This window comes from Triticum urartu, chromosome 2A (assembly GCF_056163025.1).
Source record: "Triticum urartu cultivar PI428250 chromosome 2A, HENAU_Tu73, whole genome shotgun sequence".
NCBI lineage: Eukaryota > Viridiplantae > Streptophyta > Magnoliopsida > Poales > Poaceae > Triticum > Triticum urartu.
Window position 1 is genome coordinate 700,587,951 of NC_141874.1, and position 18,210 is coordinate 700,606,160.

Below are 18,210 nucleotides of genomic sequence, written 5' to 3' on the forward strand. Positions count from 1 at the left end.
CAGCCTCCGGGCTGTACTTTGGACCAACATGAAGTTGTCGTGTAAGGATCTGCCCTTCACAAAAGCACTCTGGTGGTTTCCCACAAGCATCGGTAGTTTCCACACTAATCTGCAAGCCAGCACTTTCTCAAATATCTTAATAGCTCCATGCACAAGAATGATCGGCCTAAAATCCGCCACATCCAGGGCACCATCCTTCTTGGGCAGCAAAGTAACAAGAGATTTGTTGATTACGGCCAAACCTCGAACATCCCCGTTGTAGAGACAAGCCAACGCCTTCATGAGATCATCTTTGATAACATGCCAGCATGCGGCATAGAAACGGCCCGTAAATCCATCCGGCCCGGGCACCTTGTCCAGGGGCATCCCCTTGATGACACCTTCCACCTCCTCATAAGTGAATGGCTCTTCTAGCTGCGATAGATCCAGCCGTGGCAAGTCCAACTCATTCAGATTTAACGTGTAACTCCGGGACTCAGCGGCACCAAATGCCGCGCCATAGTAGGCATCCACCGCGGAGGCCACCTCCTCTTGGCCAGAGTACATGCATCCGTTATGCTTGACCAAGTGGAGGACATTCTTGCACTGCCTATGGCTCGCCTGCTGATGAAAGAGCCTTGTGCTGCCATCTCCTTCCCTCAATTGCAACAAACATGATCTCTGTCTTGCTATGGTTCTCTCAAGGAGGATAGCCTTAGTAACTTCTTCTTTAGGCAACTCCTCAAGCCTCTCTCCACTTCCGACCGTGTTCTGTTTTCCATAGCAACATCCAGTACATGGCCTGCAACTTGTCTCTGTTGTCCATACAATATATACAACTAAAAGAATGATACTATTAGTATGCAGCCGCCGCACAGGATGCAAACTGCCGACAACCACACCAGAGGAACGACCTCACAACTATTAGTATGCGGTTGTGAGGTGAGCGAGGGGGTCACCATCGTCCTTTTTGGCGTAACTGCTCGAGTAGCGGCCAGAGATGTCGGTGGCTGAGGGAAGGAAGACGGCGTGCGTCACCGGAGGGAGCGGCTACGTCGCTTCAGCGCTCGTCAAGACGCTGCTCGAGAAGGGATACGCCGTCAAGACGACGGTCAGAGACCCCGGTTGGTTTCTTGTTACCTCGTTCTGTATACTTCAGGAAACTTCAGGCCTCTTTGATTGGTAGGATTTCCAAAACGCGGGAATAGGAAAAACATGGAATTAGAGTGGAATGTCGTCTTGAATCCTATATGATTGTACGAGTGTTTAATTGTGCATAGAAAAAATGCAGGATTCTTTCAAACAGGTTTGAGTGGATGGGATGTTTGCTATGAAATCTAGTGCAAATGAATCCTATGGAAAATCTCCTATGGTTTACAATCCTTCGAATCAAACAACCAAGATAGAAAAAATTCCTAAGGATTAGAATCCTCCAAAATTCCTTTGAGAATCTTTTGAATCAAAGAAGCTCTTCTTCTTCAGAGTTTAGGCTGAAATCTTAGGTTCATTAGAGTTGAGATTCCACTGGATAGCCCATGTATTTTTAGTTTGTCCTTTATGATTTCTTTTGCAGGTTCAGCAAGCAAAACATGTTGGCAAATCATGTGCCTTCTGTTCTGCGTATATAGCGTATAAATTATGCCGAAATTGTCGGGAATTGTTGCCCCAAGATAGGGATGAAAACGGCACGGAAACAACATGGAACTGGGTACTACCATATTTGTTTTCATATTTTTTTTGCAGAAGCGGAAACAAATACAGAAACCCCGAAAACGAATACGGAAACAGATACTATCGGAAACAAACACGAAGCGAATACGGAGTGGACACGGAAACAAAACTGTGTGTTGACCGGAACTTAAAGCCCCCTTAAATCATGGAGAAATACAGACAAAAAATAAACAAATTGATGGAATTGTTAACATGGCTACAAAATAATATGGTTGTGTTGGTAACATAGGGTAGCATTGTAGTAGTACATGACAATTCCGTATAGGGTCTAATTGAGTATGTGTGTGGTAATAAAAGTTGGAACTCAAATTATACATTTTGCTCATTTTACTCATTTTGTCATTGCATGTTGTTTGGTTGTTGGGCTACAAAGCAGCTATGGGCTTATAGTAGAAATGGAAATTTCATATTAACGGAAACGAAAAGTTCCGTTTCCACGTGTGTTCTACCGGAAAACACCATTCCGTTTTTGTTTCCGTTTCCGCATAAAAATTCCATTTCCATTTTTGTTTTATAAATTTTCATTTCTATTTTCATATTTCCTCTCTGTTTTCATTTTTCCTCCGGAAAAACGAAAACTTTCCACTCCATTTTCATCCCTACCCCAAGACTCTGAAGATTCCGTAATTTTTATTCTTTTTAACAGATATATGCGTAATTTTTATGAAGATGCCATGTAGAAGAACTCCCACCTCAAGGATTTGCAAGCGCTTGGCCCCTTGGACATCATCCGTGCCGATCTGAGTGAAGAAGGCAGCTTTGACGAGGCAGTTTCTGGCTGCGGCTACGCCTTCTTGGTTGCTGCCCCGATGGACTTCGGGCCGGCAGATCCTGAGGTAAACACCCGTCTCCATGCCCCAGCAAGCTTCGTTTTCATTGCCATAATTGCTCTTCAGGCATCTCATGGTGACCGGGTTGTTGGAAGTTAGGACAAACTAGTTATTCTCAAAAAAAAAATCTCAGCTATAGAAGACTTTTTTTCAAGACTTGGGATACTGTTCAGCATTTGGCAATCCAACCGTGCCAATTTATTTATTTCCTCTTCAGGCTATGATCGACGCTGCCGTGCAAGGAACACTCAACGTGATGAGGTCGTGCGTGAGAGCGAAGACGGTGAAGCGTGTGATCCTAACGTCATCATACGGCGCTGTCTGTAGGAGGCTGTTGCAGGGCGACGACCACGTGCTGGACGAGAGCTCTTGGTCCGACGTCGAGTACCTCAGAGCGAACAAGCCAATAACTTGGGTGCATAAATATTTGTGTTCAGTTTCTCGCGCCTATACATTTATAATCAACGTAAATATTGTCGGTACAACGTTAACGTTGCATGGAATTTGCAACATAGGCATATGCGGTATCGAAGGTGCTTCTAGCGAAGGCGGCGAGCGAATTCGCGGAGGAGAACGGCATCAGCCTTGTCACCGTGTTGCCCGTGTTCGTCTTGGGTACAGCACCGGTCTCCAAGCCCGCATCCAGCATCGTCCCTATCACCCTCTCCCTATTGACCGGTGAGAGAGGCTATCATTTCCTCTATGTTCAATATATAGCAAAAACAAATCTGATTTATGCCCTGTCTTCTTCTAACCGGTATCACCGTATACATTTTCAGGTGACGAGGCACTGATGGGCATCATGATAGGGTTGCACTCGACCACAGACGGTATGCCAATAAGCCACGTCAACGACCTCTGTCATGCCGAGGTGTTCGTCGCTGAGAATGAGTCCTCCTCAGGAAGATACCTCTGCTACAGTCACAACACCACCATCTTGCAACTCGCTCGTCTCATGGCCGAGAAGTACCCACAATACAACATAAAAGTCAAACGGTATGCGGACCATCCATCTAAACTATTGGATACATATGCATGTTTTTTTTGCAGGTTTGACAACGTCCAAGTAAGGTTTTGCAGCTTCGATGGGTTCCCAGAGAGGCCGAGAGTGTGTGTGTCGTCTGAGAAGCTCATCGAAGAAGGGTTTGTGTTCAAGTACGATGATATCCCCCACAAAAAAAAAGTATGATGATATAGGTGAAATCTTTGACGACCTTATCGAATACGGCAGAACCACGGGGATTCTACCCTACTGATGTGTACGTCAACCAACTATGCAGAAGCCGAGTGTCACTTATTATGTTTGTATCCTTTTAATGCTTTAGTTTTGAGCCAATTAAATTCGTCCTTTGTTGAAAAAACAAGATGTTGTGATCTGCTTTATTTATTTTTAATCTGACGTTGCAAACTGGCACCTGGGGCGCCGTCGTCAGCCGTCACGTGTGCAACCACCGCCGGCCAAATCATATCCCACCTCCTGCGAAAACAAAATAAACGCACGCTCGACGCTCGGCGCGGGCGCGGCGCATCGTGCACGTTGAATGCAAACGCAACGCAGCCTGGACGATTGGAATCCTCGCCTGTTGCCCATGGTTTGTACCTTACAAGTGCACGGCGATACCTAGTTATCTACTGAGTAAACAACCACCAGCTACACTATCACTTTCTTGTTAACATCGCGAACAAGGCATCTTTGCATTGCAGGTCATCTTCAGCTGCCGAAAAACTCGTCATCCGCTGCAACTTGTCCCGGTTGTGAGTTGCCTACGATATGCAGATCTGAAAATTACTTGCCGGCTCCTTAATTACAGCTCAGTGGCAACAACCGGAGCAGAGGAGCGAATCATCCCTCTCTTCGCCGTTACCGGCAGTGATCGAGTGGTGGCCGGCGATGTCGGCGTGTGAGAGAAGGAAGACGGCGTGCGTCACCGGAGGGAGCGGATACATCGCCTCAGCACTCATCAAGCTGCTCCTCCAGAAAGGCTACGCTGTCAAGACCACCGTCAGAGACCCCGGTTCGTTTCTTGTTTCCTCGTTTGACGTACTTCAGCAATCTTCCTTTCAGAGTTTGACCTGAAATCTTGGGTTCTCCAGTCTCGACTCGATAAGCCATTTCTTTTCTTAGGTTTTGTTTCCTTTGGTAAATTCAGACAGCAAAACATGCCTACCAAATCATGTGTATAAGTGTGTACCAAACGTACTTTTTTGTTTATATAGTGCACACCATATCAGTTATGATAAAATTACTGGAAATTGTTTTCATCCAAATTCCCAAGACTCTGAAGATCTGTAATTTGTATGAAGATGACATGGAGAAAAACTCCCACCTCAAGGACTTGCAAGCGCTTGGCCCCTGGAGATCATTCGTGCCCAACTGGAGGTGGAAGGCAGCTTCGACGAAGCAGTTTCTGGCTGCGAATACGCCTTCCTCGTTGCTGCTCCAATGACCTTCAGGTCAGAAGATCCTGAGGTAAACACACATCACCCATGCACACCCTGAACTTTGTGCCCATCACTTTATTCTCGGCCACAGAAGACATGGGATCATGTTCATTTCCTTTTCAGGGATAACTTAGTGTGCTTCATGTTTAACGGCAGAGAGATCTGATCGAACCCGCCGTCCAAGGAACACTCAACGTGATGAGATCGTGTGTGAGAGCGGGGACGGTGAAGCGGGTGATCCTGACGTCGTCGGACGCCGGCGTGTCCAGGAGGCCGCTCCAGGGCGGCGGCCACGTGCTGGACGAGGGCTCCTGGTCCGACGTCGAGTACCTCAGAGCCAACAAGCCACCAACTTGGGTACATAAATCTATGTCTTTGTGTTCAGTCTCTCTCGCCTGGATGTTTACAATCGATGGAAATATGTCGACGTGACACTGATATTGGTTGATTTACATCGTAGGCGTACGCCGTCTCCAAGGTGCTTCTGGAGAAGGCGGCGAGTGAATTCGCAGAGGAGAACGGCGTCAGCCTTGTCACCATGTTGCCGGTGTTCACTGTGGGCACGGCGCCAGTATCCAAGGCCAGAACTAGCGTCCCCGTCATCCTCTCCTTGTTGTCCGGTGAGAAAGGCCAACATTTCTCTATGCATTTTTCAGTGATTGGCAACATAAAGATGTACTAGTAAGTTAGCCCTGATTTCAGTCTCCTGCTCTATTGACCGGTGTCCTACGAATGTGTTTGTATGTCCTGTGCATTTCCAGGTGATGAGGCAAAGCTGGGTAGCCTGATGGTCCTGCAGTCAGTCAAGGACTGCGTTGGGATTAGCCACGTCGACGACCTCTGTCGCGCCGAGGTGTTCGTCGCCGAGAATGAGTCCTCGTCGGGTAGGTACATCTGCTGCAATCACAATACCACTGTCTTGCAGCTTGCCGGTCTCCTGGCAGAGAAGTACCCACAATACGACGTGAAACCTGAACGGTTCGTGAGCTTTTTACCTAACAGCCACACATGCTATTTTTGGTTGCGGGTTTAACACCATTCATGTATGTTTCCGCAGCTTTGATGGATCCTGCGAGAAGCCAAGAGTGTGTGTGTCATCGAAGAAACTCATCGGGGAAGGGTTCGTGTACAAGTATGATGACCTGGGTGAAATCTTCGACGACCTAGTCGAGTACGGCAGAACCACAGGGATTTTGCCCCACTGATGTTTCCACCAGCTAACGATTTGAATGTGTTTGGAACAAAAAAAATCTCATCTCAAATAAGTAATGTATCCACACCGGGTTTATTTACTTCAACTTTCTATCTCCTTCCTTCCTTCTGCCGTCGAGAGTCACTTCGTTTCCCAGGCACCCCTCTCCTGCTCCTCAGTTGCTTCGGGATCGGAATGTGTTCTAAGTGTTATTTCTATGTTCATGTATGCAAAAATGGAAGGCCTTGTTTGTAATACTATTTTCTTTTAGGTCCTTCAATAAATTGTGTTGTATCAATTTTGATTTATTAATGACAGCTTCTGTGGCCTTAGGGTACCTCCCTGTGGTAGGGAAAAAAATTCCTACACTCATGTTCTGGTTTGGGAATTTGTAGTTCTTGCCCTTTGTGATTGTGCTGAACCGTTTGCTCGCTTTGTTTTTTGGGAGTAACCGTGCTATTCATTAAACAATAACCGAGTTACAAGAACATACGCACACATAAACTAGTAAAAGTACTAGGCAAAGAAAAAAAGATCTCATTGGAACATTGCATTGTAAACTCAAATACAAAGAAGATTACAAGAAGGTTCATTGGGGTTTTTGGCTTTCTGCACACATCGAAACTAGCGGTTGTCTCCAAGTTTCTGAGTCGCCGAGACGCTTATCAGAACTAAAACCAGCCTCCATTGTTGCAAGATCCGGGGTCGCACCCTCGCCAAAGAGGCTTTTAGAGCCAACGAACAAGCCTGTTGCGAGCAGCAAGGCACATATCGCTATGGCACATCGGCTAGGGATTGTCCTCGTGCTAGCCTGGACCGGAATCCGCTGCATCGCGCCAACGAGGTCGGGGAAGAGAACCGGATCCGCCGCCTACAAGCCATAGTCCCCGTTTTAAGGAACATCAATTTGTCCCGGGTGCTGGCGCGCTGCCACAACATTGTAATGCCCAAAATGTGGTCCTAGCCCAAACAAATACTTTTCAATCTCCCCTTAGGATAGAAGTTAAGTCATGTTAGTCTTAGTTCCCTTGGTAATGTTATTGCTGAGTCTCAATGACTCATGGATACCACAACAACCCTAGGAGCAGGTGCAGATTCAAGTAAAGCTTGCTCTAACGCGAGAGAATGTAACGTCCCACACAGAGTTTCTTTTCGTTCTTCTTCGAAGACAATCATTAGATTGGTCTATTGGCAGTCTAGGACAACAGGGTGGATGTCGTGGAATTGTCATGGCAGATGTCCTCTTGCAAGGACTTAATCGTGGAGCCATCGCAACTAGGAAGCTTAAAGGGGTTAATCAGGACAAAGGACACGCGAGGTTTATACTAGTTCAGCCCCTTGCGGTGAAGGAAGGCCTACGTCTAGTTGGGTTGGTATTGCTTGAGGTTTCGATGACCAGGGAGCGAGATACGCTATGCCCGGTTCTCGATTGGTCGTTTCTTGCCCTAAGCCGCCGGCGGGTCGTTCCCTTATATACACGGGTTGATGCCCTCCGGCCTACAGAGTCCCGGCCGGCTCATAAACAGTGTCCGGCTCGGTGACTAGTTACCCTACCTTATGTTACAAGTCACGCCATTACGGCGGTTTGTCTCTATGGGCCTTAAGCTCTATGAACCGCCATACTCATGCTGGGTCTTGGGCTTCCTTTACGATTAGTCCTATTTGCATAACCCGGCCCCTCCTGGCCGGCTTACTCAAATAGTTATATCCCCAACATTAGGCCCCAGATTGATTTGGACAGGTTCATGTCAATCTTAAAATACCTTAAGAATCAGTCCTTCTGTCTTCTGTTCGTGAAAAGGTCATAACCCATTGTGGCGTCATCTTCTGGATCCGGGTTAACCCACCGTGACATCATCTTTTAATTAAATCCTTATCTTATTTCATCATATCTTCAACGGATCTTTGCCTTAACTGACCATCCCGAAAATCGAGGCGTCGGGGTCGTTGTGAAATGATATTATGTCTCCTCGTTTCTCGTGCCGTCTTGGTTGGCCCCTCCTTATAAATAGATGCGACCTAGGTCTTTTTCATTTCCTTCAGTCGTCTTCCTCCTCGCACCTCCTTCTTTGCTGCTCAAGCTCCGCCGCCGCCGCCGTCGACCCCCTCGTCTTCACCGACTCAGGCCGCTGCATCACCCTGATTCTTACCAGAAAATGACGGCGACCCTCCGCAGTTCTTCCGCATCTGTGAGTTGCTCTTTTCCCCCTTCTCAGATCTGCATTGAAACCGTCTTGAGTTCGTCGTCGTTCATCGCCGCCCGACGCAAACCTCCATTAGTTCTCACCTCTAATGCCTTGCTTAGATTATAAAAACAACTTAGAACTGCTGCGGAAAATGTTTGTGCTTATCCTGTATGAGAACAGATCTCATTTCCCTTGTTTTGGAAGCCCTCCGCGAGTATATGAACTTCTCTGTACTGTTTTAGGTCTAGAAATATTTTCCTTTCCAGAGCATCGTTTGATCCAAAATAATGATTGCAACTTGTGAAACCTGTTTGTTCCACACTTAGCCAAAAAACTGCGTCTGTTGACTCTGTTTCAGCCATAGTAGTCCGTGTAGCCGGTTTAAGATAGTACCGGCTGTCAGCACCGCTTGCCTCTGGCGACTTAAGAAAACCTTAATCATCTTTAATACCTGCAGCTGTTAAACATTATCACATAGTTACCTGTATGTCATTAGGCCCCTTCTTAAGCCGCCATCTTAAATAACCCAATAATGTTTATTCTCCGGGTTATAATGAACCGGAAAAATTTCCTTTATCTTGTTGTAGGCTTCAATTTACCCAATGGCACCCAAAGATGTTAAACTTCCGGTTACCTGTAACTGGGTCCCATCCATTGTTACAGAGAGCAAACTGTCCGAGTTTGTAAAGTCTGGCCATCTGCCCAAGAAGGATGCCATGTCTTATCGTGCTCCAGAACCGTCTGAAGAGAAACCTCAACCCAAGGAAGGGGAGGTGATCATTTTTACCGATCACATGAGCCGGGGATTTGCTCCTCCCGGTTCAAAATTCTTTAGAGATGTTCTGCACTTCTTTGACTTTAGACCTCAAGACATCGGGCCCAATTCCGTGTCAAATATCTGCAACTTCCAAGTTTTCTGTGAGGTCTACCTTGGAGAAGAACCTAGCCTACTTTTGTTCAGGGAATTGTTCTATTTGAACCGGTAGAATGAGCGGGCCAACGGGCCCAGTCTGGAGCTTGGTGGCATATCGATTCAAAGGCGGAGAGACTGCCTGTTCCCTTATGCCGAATTGCCGAGTCATCCAAAGGACTGGAACCAGACATGGTTCTACTGCCAAGATACTCCTCCGGCTGGTGAAAACCCGCTGCCCGGCTTCCGTGCATTGCGCCTTGAACCTACTCACCCGCTGCCGGATAAGTTGACTGTTGTTGAACGTCTGCCACTCACCCCCAAGATCAAGAAGATTAAAGCTCTTTTAGGGAACGACTTAGATGGCATTGACCTGGTCCGAGTCTGGGTTGCTTGGAGAATAATTCCGTTAAGCCGCCGCCCCAGCTTAATGTGTAATTATTCAGGCGAGAAAGATGACCCTCAGTGTCATAGTCCTGACGACTTACCAGATGACGTAGTGGAAGCTACAACTCAGTCTTTGTTGAAAGAGGGCACAGTGAATAGTAATGCTTTCGGCTTACTGCCTTTTTGCCAGAAGAACCCGGCCCCTGCAGTAAGTTTCCAGCCGTCGGGTTATTTTTTCACCATGTTATACTGTATTCTTACGCATAACCCTTTATAACCTTTTACAGGCAAATGATAACTTCTGGAAAATCCAATATGATCATGAGGCGGCCAAGACAGCCAGGGCGGCCAAGAGGGCCGAAAGGAAAACCGCCAAGCCCACCACTTCAAGGAAAAGGAAGCCAAGCGCTTCTGAGTTGCTTCAGCTTGATGATACTGATGATAATGAGGAAGAGGTAACTTTTTAATTTCCCTTTCTCCTTTATCACTACTTTACTGACATTAACCTTCTTTCAGGGAGACACAGGCAACAGCCAACCCATCGAAGAAGAGGTAATTATAATCTCCTCCGACTCCGAACTTCGGCCGCATCAGAAAATTCGAAGAGTAACCCGGAAAGTAAGATTTTCACACCCTTTGGCTTACCAAGATCCTGACTTTCTTTTGAAGCAACAGCAATTTGAAAACCTGAGGCAGACCTGGACCAGCAAGGATGCAGAGCTATCCTCCGGCTTGCCTGACACAGTCCGGAAGCGTTGGACTGAGGTTATCTCCAATTTACACCCTTTTTTACCTTTGGCAGGTCTAATCCGTCAACCTCTCAATTCCTCTGACTCCAATTACCAGGATACCTCTCCTTCATCCGGCGAGTCCATGCAATCAAACATGCCGGCTTTTAAGACTGCCCCTGGGTAATATCAATTTATTCACCTTATGTTTTTCTTTCTTCATGTTTCTTTACTTATTTCTCTGCTTTGCCCACAGCGTGCAGGTTAAGCCCAGGAAGAAAACCAAGAACGATAAACCGGCCCAAACCCCTGTGGTGACTGAACCAGAACAGGGTATAGCTGCTCCCCACTCTTCCACACATCAACCGCCGCCTGAGCCGGCTCAAGACATTGCAGCACCAACTTCTGACCCGCCTGCTGAAGATATTCTTGATGGTTCTGTTAACCCGGAGGCACCTAGCCCAGTCAAAATGGCTGACTCAGAAGTGGAATTTCTCAAGGCTCAATTCGTTGAGCTGGCCAGGCCCACCGTCCTTGCCAAATGCTCGGCTAAAGAGGAGTTATTAGAACGCCGTAAGGCCAAGATGGATATCACCGACTATACTCATTTGAGTATTGGAGAGATCGTCTCGGGCTATATCAACCAGGTGCAAAGCAGCCGTGACCTGGAAATTGACATGGTGAAGCAAATACAGCAAAAATCTGAGGTATGACTTATGCTTCCTTACTTTCAATCATACTTACTGTACCAGCCCCCAAGTCTATTGCTTATGAATAAATATGTTGTAGACTTATAAAAATTGTTAGAGCTGCTTGCCCGGCTTAAAGAGAAATATTTAAACCGGATGTAACACAATACCTTTAACTTGCGATACACATTAGCCCCCAAGTGCCAAGTATCTTTGCTTGCAAAGTATTTGGGACTTAATATCCAGGACCGGCTTAATAATTTAGAAAGCTTCGGTATACATTAGCCCCCAAGTGTCAAGTATCTTTGCTTGCAAAGTGCTTGGGACTTAATATTATTTACCGTAATCTTGACTACTATCCGGTGCAATGCAGGCCATCATAAGTCAATTTGAATCGGAGATTGTTGACTTGAAGAAACGCGTGGCAGCCCAGGAGATTGAAACTCAAAAGGCTAACTCCAAATTTGAATTCAGCGTCTCTGAACAAGAGAAGCTGAAGAAAAATTTTGAGTCGGAGAAGAAAATTTGGGCTGACGAAAAGGCCGGACTAGTGACTCGGGCCGAGACAGGAGAGGCGTCGCTGGCAAATGCAACAGCCGAACTGACCGGCTTACAACGCCAGATATCTCGGATGGTCTCAGCGATCTTTGGTAAGTTATCTTAAACAAGCATTAAATATTGTAAATATTCCTTTAATTGTTACCTGAGGTTTACCTTATACTTACCAATACAGGCCCTAGGAGCACAAACCTCAAGCAGAATACGCTGATCAAATTGAAGGCGGTGTATACTCTAGTAGAGCAACTGTACATCGGGTCACAACGTGCCTTGGCCGTTGTAGCCTTATCAAATGATGTGCCCCAGCTCTTGCAAGATGTGTTACAACGGCTTGCTGTACTTCCTCAGCGGATTCAAGAGTTGAGATGGGCCCAAGCAAGAGCCGGAGCAATAGCCGCTTTGAGTCGGGCCAAAGCCTGGTTACCAGAGCTAGACCCGGCCGACATCGCTCTTGGGTATCCAAGTTTAAAGGAGGATGGCACTCCATTTGATGAAAATGATTTCACCACCTGCGTGAGGGATATACGCCCTGTGGCCACTCAAATTGGAAATGACACTGACCTCACCAAGTGTCAGCCGGGTTATGACAAGGAGAATCGGAGAATTCCCACGCCGCATTATGATGATGTCAGCTTGATTCCTCCGATCCGTAAGCACACCTTTGCCCCTGAAGTTGACCCAACCGGTTTAATAGATGATGAAGCTGAGTTTGAGGCTTTGAGTGGCATTGACTGGGCCTCATCATCCTTCCAGGACAAAGCAGCCGGCGGAGAGGCGGAGAAGGATAACCCGGAGGCTTCAAGTCAACCCCAAGAGTAGATTGACAGGCGCCACCTGCTTATGTCTTTGTAGAAAAACAACGCCGCATCATTCAGACTCGGGGAGTCTTGTAACAGAGTATAAAATACTTTGAGTTTTGCTATGCCTTTGCGCATGCTTATGGCCCTTAATACTTGCATAAGCCGCCGTCACTATGCACTTTGTAGTTTATATGAATCTGTTATGTCCTTTGCAGAAATGTCTTGCATTGCCTTGTGATGCTTACGACTGCTTTTCCGACTTATATAAGCCAACCCCTAAGGGTAAGTTTAACTCCTGAAAATTGGCACATAAAAGTTCACCTGGTACTTAACAACCTGATGTAACCAATATTAATCCTGGAGGATTACAATGTATTCCATTGTATTTTCAAGAGGGTCGCAAGATATCCAATGTTGATACTTGTAAAATATGATGAACAAAATTCAAGGGTTTCTGATTCGAATACGATCAGTGAACCATTTCAAAGGGGTTAAGCTAAGATTCGGATACGATCTGTTAGCCCCCAGTGGCTGTGGCGATGCCGATCAAGTGGGTATCGACAGCTATGTTCTCTTTGGTTCGAATACGACCTATGTTTGAACAGGAAGCCCCCAGGTGACCATAAGAGTTGTTTAATGACGCTGATTTGAATACGATCCACGTCAGACCCAAAGGGGTTAAGCTATGATTCAAATATGATCAAGAAGCCCCCAAGTGGGTTTCGCAGTATGCCGATCAAGTGGGTATCGACAGCTATGTTCTCTTTGGTTCGAATACGACCTATGTTTGAACAGGAAGCCCCCAAGTGATCACGGCTAGATTTAGATATGATCATAAGCCGGACCAAAGGAAAGCCGGATTCAGATATGATCCGCTTCTCCTTGGTTATCTCCACCACCTGACAAAGAAAACACATAAACCTTTTTTGGGAGTGGAAAAAAGGACAGAGGTCCTGCTTTATTGTAATATACATAGTATAAGTATATACACATTAGAGCCGATGGCTCAAGTATAATAAGGCCGAAGATGAGCGATATTCCACGGCCGACGGGTCTCCTCCTCCGACTTACGTGAGTCTTTGTGCTCCCGAACGTCGATAAGGTAGTATGATCCGTTGTTCAGATTCTTGCTGACCACAAAGGGTCATTCCCAAGGAGGGGATAGCTTGTGCATGTCAGATTGATCCTGGATGAGTCGGAGCACTAAGTCGCCTTCCTGAAAGGTTCTGGACCTAACCCGGCGGCTGTGGTAGCGGCGCAGGTCTTGCTGGTAAACCGCCGAGCGGGCTATTGCCAAGTCTCGCTCTTCATCTAATAGGTCAAGTGCGTCTTGCCGAGCTTTTTCATTGTCTTCTTCAACATAAGCCGCCACACGGGGTGAGTCATGACGGATGTCACTTGGCAGGACCGCCTCTGCTCCATACACCATAAAGAAAGGCGTGTAACCCGTAGATCTGTTAGGTGTAGTATTGATGCTCCAAATTATAGAAGGTAACTCCTCCACCCAACAACCCGGCGTCCGCTGCAAGGGGACCAAGAGCCGGGGCTTGATACCCCTCAATATTTCTTGATTAGCTCGTTCTGCTTGACCATTGGATTGAGGGTGAGCCACAACTGAAACGTCAAGCCAGATATGCTCTCGTTGACAGAACTCTTCCATAGCTCCTTTGGAGAGGTTAGTGCCATTATCAGTTATAATGCTGTGTGGAAAACCAAAGCGAAAAATCACCTTTTTCATAAACTGGACCGCTGTGGCTGCATCACACTTACTGACTGGCTCCGCCTCCACCCACTTTGTGAACTTGTCAACCGCTACCAAGAGGTGCGTCTTTTTATCCTTAGACCTTTTGAAAGGCCCGACCATATCAAGCCCCTAGACTGCAAACGGCCAAGTAATTGGAATCATCCTCAATTCTTGAGCTGGCACATGGGCTCGTCGTGAGAATTTCTGACATCCGTCATATTTACTGACCAGGTCTTCTGCATCCGCATGAGCCGTCAGCCAATAAAACCCATGACGGAAAGCTTTGGCCACAAGAGATTTTGAGCCGGCGTGATGACCACAATCGCCTTCATGAATCTCACGAAGGATCTCCTGACCCTCTGCAGGTGACACGCAACGTTGAAATGCTCCAGTGACGCTGCAGTGATGTAACTCGCCATTGACAATTCTCATGGACTTGGACCGCTGGGCGATTTGTCTTGCCAAGGTCTCATCTTCAGGCACATATAACAGCAAAGGCTCTTTGTCAATGGGAGCTGCAAGAACTGGCGGCTCGGATGACCGCCTCTTCAAATCCTCAAAAGCAGTATTAGCAGCATTACTCCAGACAAAGGTGTCTGCCTTCTTCATCAGTTGGTACAGCGGTAGGGCCTTCTCACCTAACCGGCTTATGAACCGGCTTAAGGCGGCAACATGACCCGCCAATCACTGAACATCATTGATACATGCCGGTTTAGCCAAAGAAGTGATTGCCTTAATCTTCTCCGGATTAGCCTCGATGCCCCTGTTTGAGACCAAGAATCCCAAAAGCTTGCCTGCAGGCACACCAAATACACTCTTCTCCGGGTTAAGCATCATTTTGTAAACCCGGAGATTGTCAAAGGTTTCTCTGAGATCAGATATCAAGGTTTCCGCCTCTCTGGATTTCACCACTATGTCATCCACATAAGCATAAACATTGCGCCCAATCTGATTGTGAAGACAATTCTGTACACACCGTTGATAAGTCGCCTGGGCACTCTTGAGCCCAAAAGGCATAGACACATAGCAGAAGGCTCCAAACGGAGTGATGAAAGCCGTATTCTCCTGGTCCTTAACTGCCATCTTGATCTGATGATAACCAGAGTAAGCATCCAAAAAGCTCAAACGCGCACAACCCGCCGTAGCATCAATGATTTGATCAATCCGGGGGAGAGCGAAAGGATCAGCCGGACAAGCTTTATTTAAGTCCGTGTAATCCACACACATCCGCCAGGTGCCGTTTTTCTTGAGCACGAGCACCGGGTTAGCCAACCACTCCGGGTGAAAAACTTCGACAATGAACCCAGCCGCCAAGAGCCGGGCGACCTCTTCTCCTATAGCTTTTCGTCATTCCTCATTGAATCGCCGCAGAAACTGCCTGACCGGCTTATACTTCGGATCAATATTAAGAGTGTGCTCAGCGAGTCCTCTCGGTACACCCGGCATGTCAGAAGGCTTCCATGCAAAGATGTCCCGATTCTCACGGATGAACTCGATGAGCGTGCTTTCCTATTTAGGATCCAAGTTGGCACTGATGCTGAATTGCTTAGACGAATCGCCCGGAGTAAAATCAACAAGCTTAGTCTCTACAGCCGATTTAAACTTCATGGTCGGGTCATGCTCCGTAGTCGGCTTCTTGAGGGAGGTCATATCCGCCGGGTCAACATTATCTTGATAAAATTTGAGCTCCTCTGCTGCACAGACAGACTCGGCATAAGCCGCATCGCCTCCCTCGCATTCCAGGGCCACCTTTCGGCTTCCATGCACAATGATGGTACCCTTGTAACCCGGCATCTTGAGCTGTAAATAAACATAACACGGCCGCGCCATGAACTTGGCATAAGCCGGCCGCCCGAACAAAGCGTGATATGGACTCTTGATTTTGACCACTTCAAAAGTTAACTTTTCCTCCCTAGAATCATGCTCATCCCCAAAGGCCACCTCTAGCTCGATTTTACCCACAGGATACGCCGACTTACCAGGCACCACTCCATGGAAGACGGTGTTGGAAGTCTTTAAATTCTTGTCAGTTAAACCCATGCGCCGAAAGGTCTCGTAGTAGAGGATGTTGATGCTACTACCTCCATCCATGAGCACCTTAGTAAATTTATAACCACCAACCTGCGGTGCCACTACCAGGGCCAGTTGACCCGGATTATCAACCCGGGAAGGGTGATCCTCCCTGCTCCAGACAATAGGCTGTTCTGACCACCTCAAGTAACGAGGGACTGCCGGCTCAACAGAATTCACCGCCCTCCTATGAACTTTCTGATCACGTTTACAAAAACTTGTGGTGAACACATGATACTGCCCACTGTTTAGTTGTTTTGGATGGCTCTGATAACCCGACTGCTGCTGCTGCTGACCTCCTTGACCAGACTGTTGTTGATTATAACCACGGTGGCTTCCCTGAAAACCGGATCCTGAACCGCCGCCCGGGCCATGAAAGCCGCTAGCTCCTGAGCCGCCGCTTGGGCCTTGATTGCCATCAAACATATTAGAATTCTTGAAAGCCTTCATGATTGCGCAATCCTTCCATAAATGAGTCGCTGGTCGTTCCCGGGTGCCGTGTTTCGGGCAGGGCTCATTGAGTAGTTGCTCAAGAGACGGACCTGACCCGCCAAACCGAGGGGGTGGCTTTCCTTTGCGCTTCTGATTGTTACCCTGTGCATTGGCCACAAATTCCGGGTTACCGTCCGCTTTACGCTTATTGCCTCCTTGACTCGCCGGGTTATGCCGCTGACCCTTTCCATTACTGTTCTTCTTTCCCTTCCCCGTCTTTTCCTCATCAGACGCGGGATCCTTGGTACTATCAGAATCGGCATACTTGACTAAAGCCGCCACCAGCGTCCCCATATCGTTGCAATCACGCTTCAGGCGCCCCAGTTTCTGTCTCAGAGGCTCAAAGCAGCAATTCTTCTCCAGCATGAGAACTGCTGAACCGGCATCCATCTTGTCAGACGAATGTATTATATCTTTGACCCGGCGCACCCAATGAGTCGTAGATTCACCTTCCTCCTGCTTACAATTTGTTAGGTCCACAATCTACATAGACTGCTTGCAAGTGTCCTTGAAGTTCTGGATAAAACGGGCCTTTAGCTCCGCCCATGAACTAATGGAATTGGGTGGCAAACCCTTTAACCAAGAACGGGCCATTCCGTCCAACATCATGGTGAAGTATTTAGCCATCGCTTCATCACTAACCTCCAGCAGATCCATGGCCATCTCGTAACTTTCAATCCACGCCCCAGGCTGTAAATCGGCCGTATAATTCGGCACCTTTCGAGGTCCCTTGAAATCCTTGGGCAGACGTACATTACGTAGAGCCGGTACCAGACAAGGAACTCCTCCGGTTCTAGTAGCAATACCCGCCTCAACGGAAGTCGTCGGATAAGCTGGTGAGTCCTGTTGGGCTGCTAGCTGAGCCACTAGCTGAGCCGCCCGCTCGTCCTCCTGACGTATCCGATCCTGAACCGGGTTATACCCGCCGGGCTGGTTCCGGCGCTGAGCGCTACTTGACAAGGCCTCTGACTCCATGTGTCTACTGTAACTCGAGCTCCGGTTTTGACGAGGCGGAGCTAACCAAGGCGGAGGAGTTGAGTGAATCCTGTCCCGGCTGTAGGAGTAGGTCTCTTGCTGAGCCAGGGCTGTTTGGACAAGTTCCCTGATCCTTCGGGTTTCCACCATTGTCGGATCATCACCATCTACTGGGAGAGCCACCAAACGTGCTGATGCTGCGCTTAAGTTCTCCATGGGGTTGGAGAAGTGACCTTGTGGTATCGGTACGTGATGGGGCGGTGCCATATTGCCGTGAAGAGGCGCCGTCACCGGAGGCTGGACTGGGCCTCCCGCTCCGGATGTCATAAACTGATTTGCACCTGGCGGGTTGCTTGGGCCGGCCCCGGGTGTAGCAAAGAGATTCCGAGGATCATAAATCCGAGGTAAACGGGACTGAGTTTTCTGATGTCTCCTCGTCATTACCTCATTAGATGCTTTTAAGCTCAACGTGAGCTGAAAGGCCTCTGCCTGAAGTT

At 47.6% G+C, this 18,210-nt stretch overlaps 2 pseudogenes across 1 annotated transcript; both read left to right on the top strand.

Annotated features, from left to right (window-relative positions):
* The first annotated feature begins 979 nt into the window (after positions 1 to 979).
* Positions 980 to 3,797, top strand: LOC125528740 (anthocyanidin reductase ((2S)-flavan-3-ol-forming)-like; annotated as a pseudogene).
* Positions 3,798 to 4,121: 324 nt separating this feature from the next.
* Positions 4,122 to 6,502, top strand: LOC125528738 (anthocyanidin reductase ((2S)-flavan-3-ol-forming)-like; annotated as a pseudogene). The gene is made up of 5 exons (XR_015615249.1): positions 4,122 to 4,555; positions 4,845 to 5,010; positions 5,139 to 5,339; positions 5,443 to 5,602; positions 5,744 to 6,502. The product of XR_015615249.1 is annotated as an anthocyanidin reductase ((2S)-flavan-3-ol-forming)-like (transcript).
* Positions 6,503 to 18,210: the final 11,708 nt, after the last annotated feature.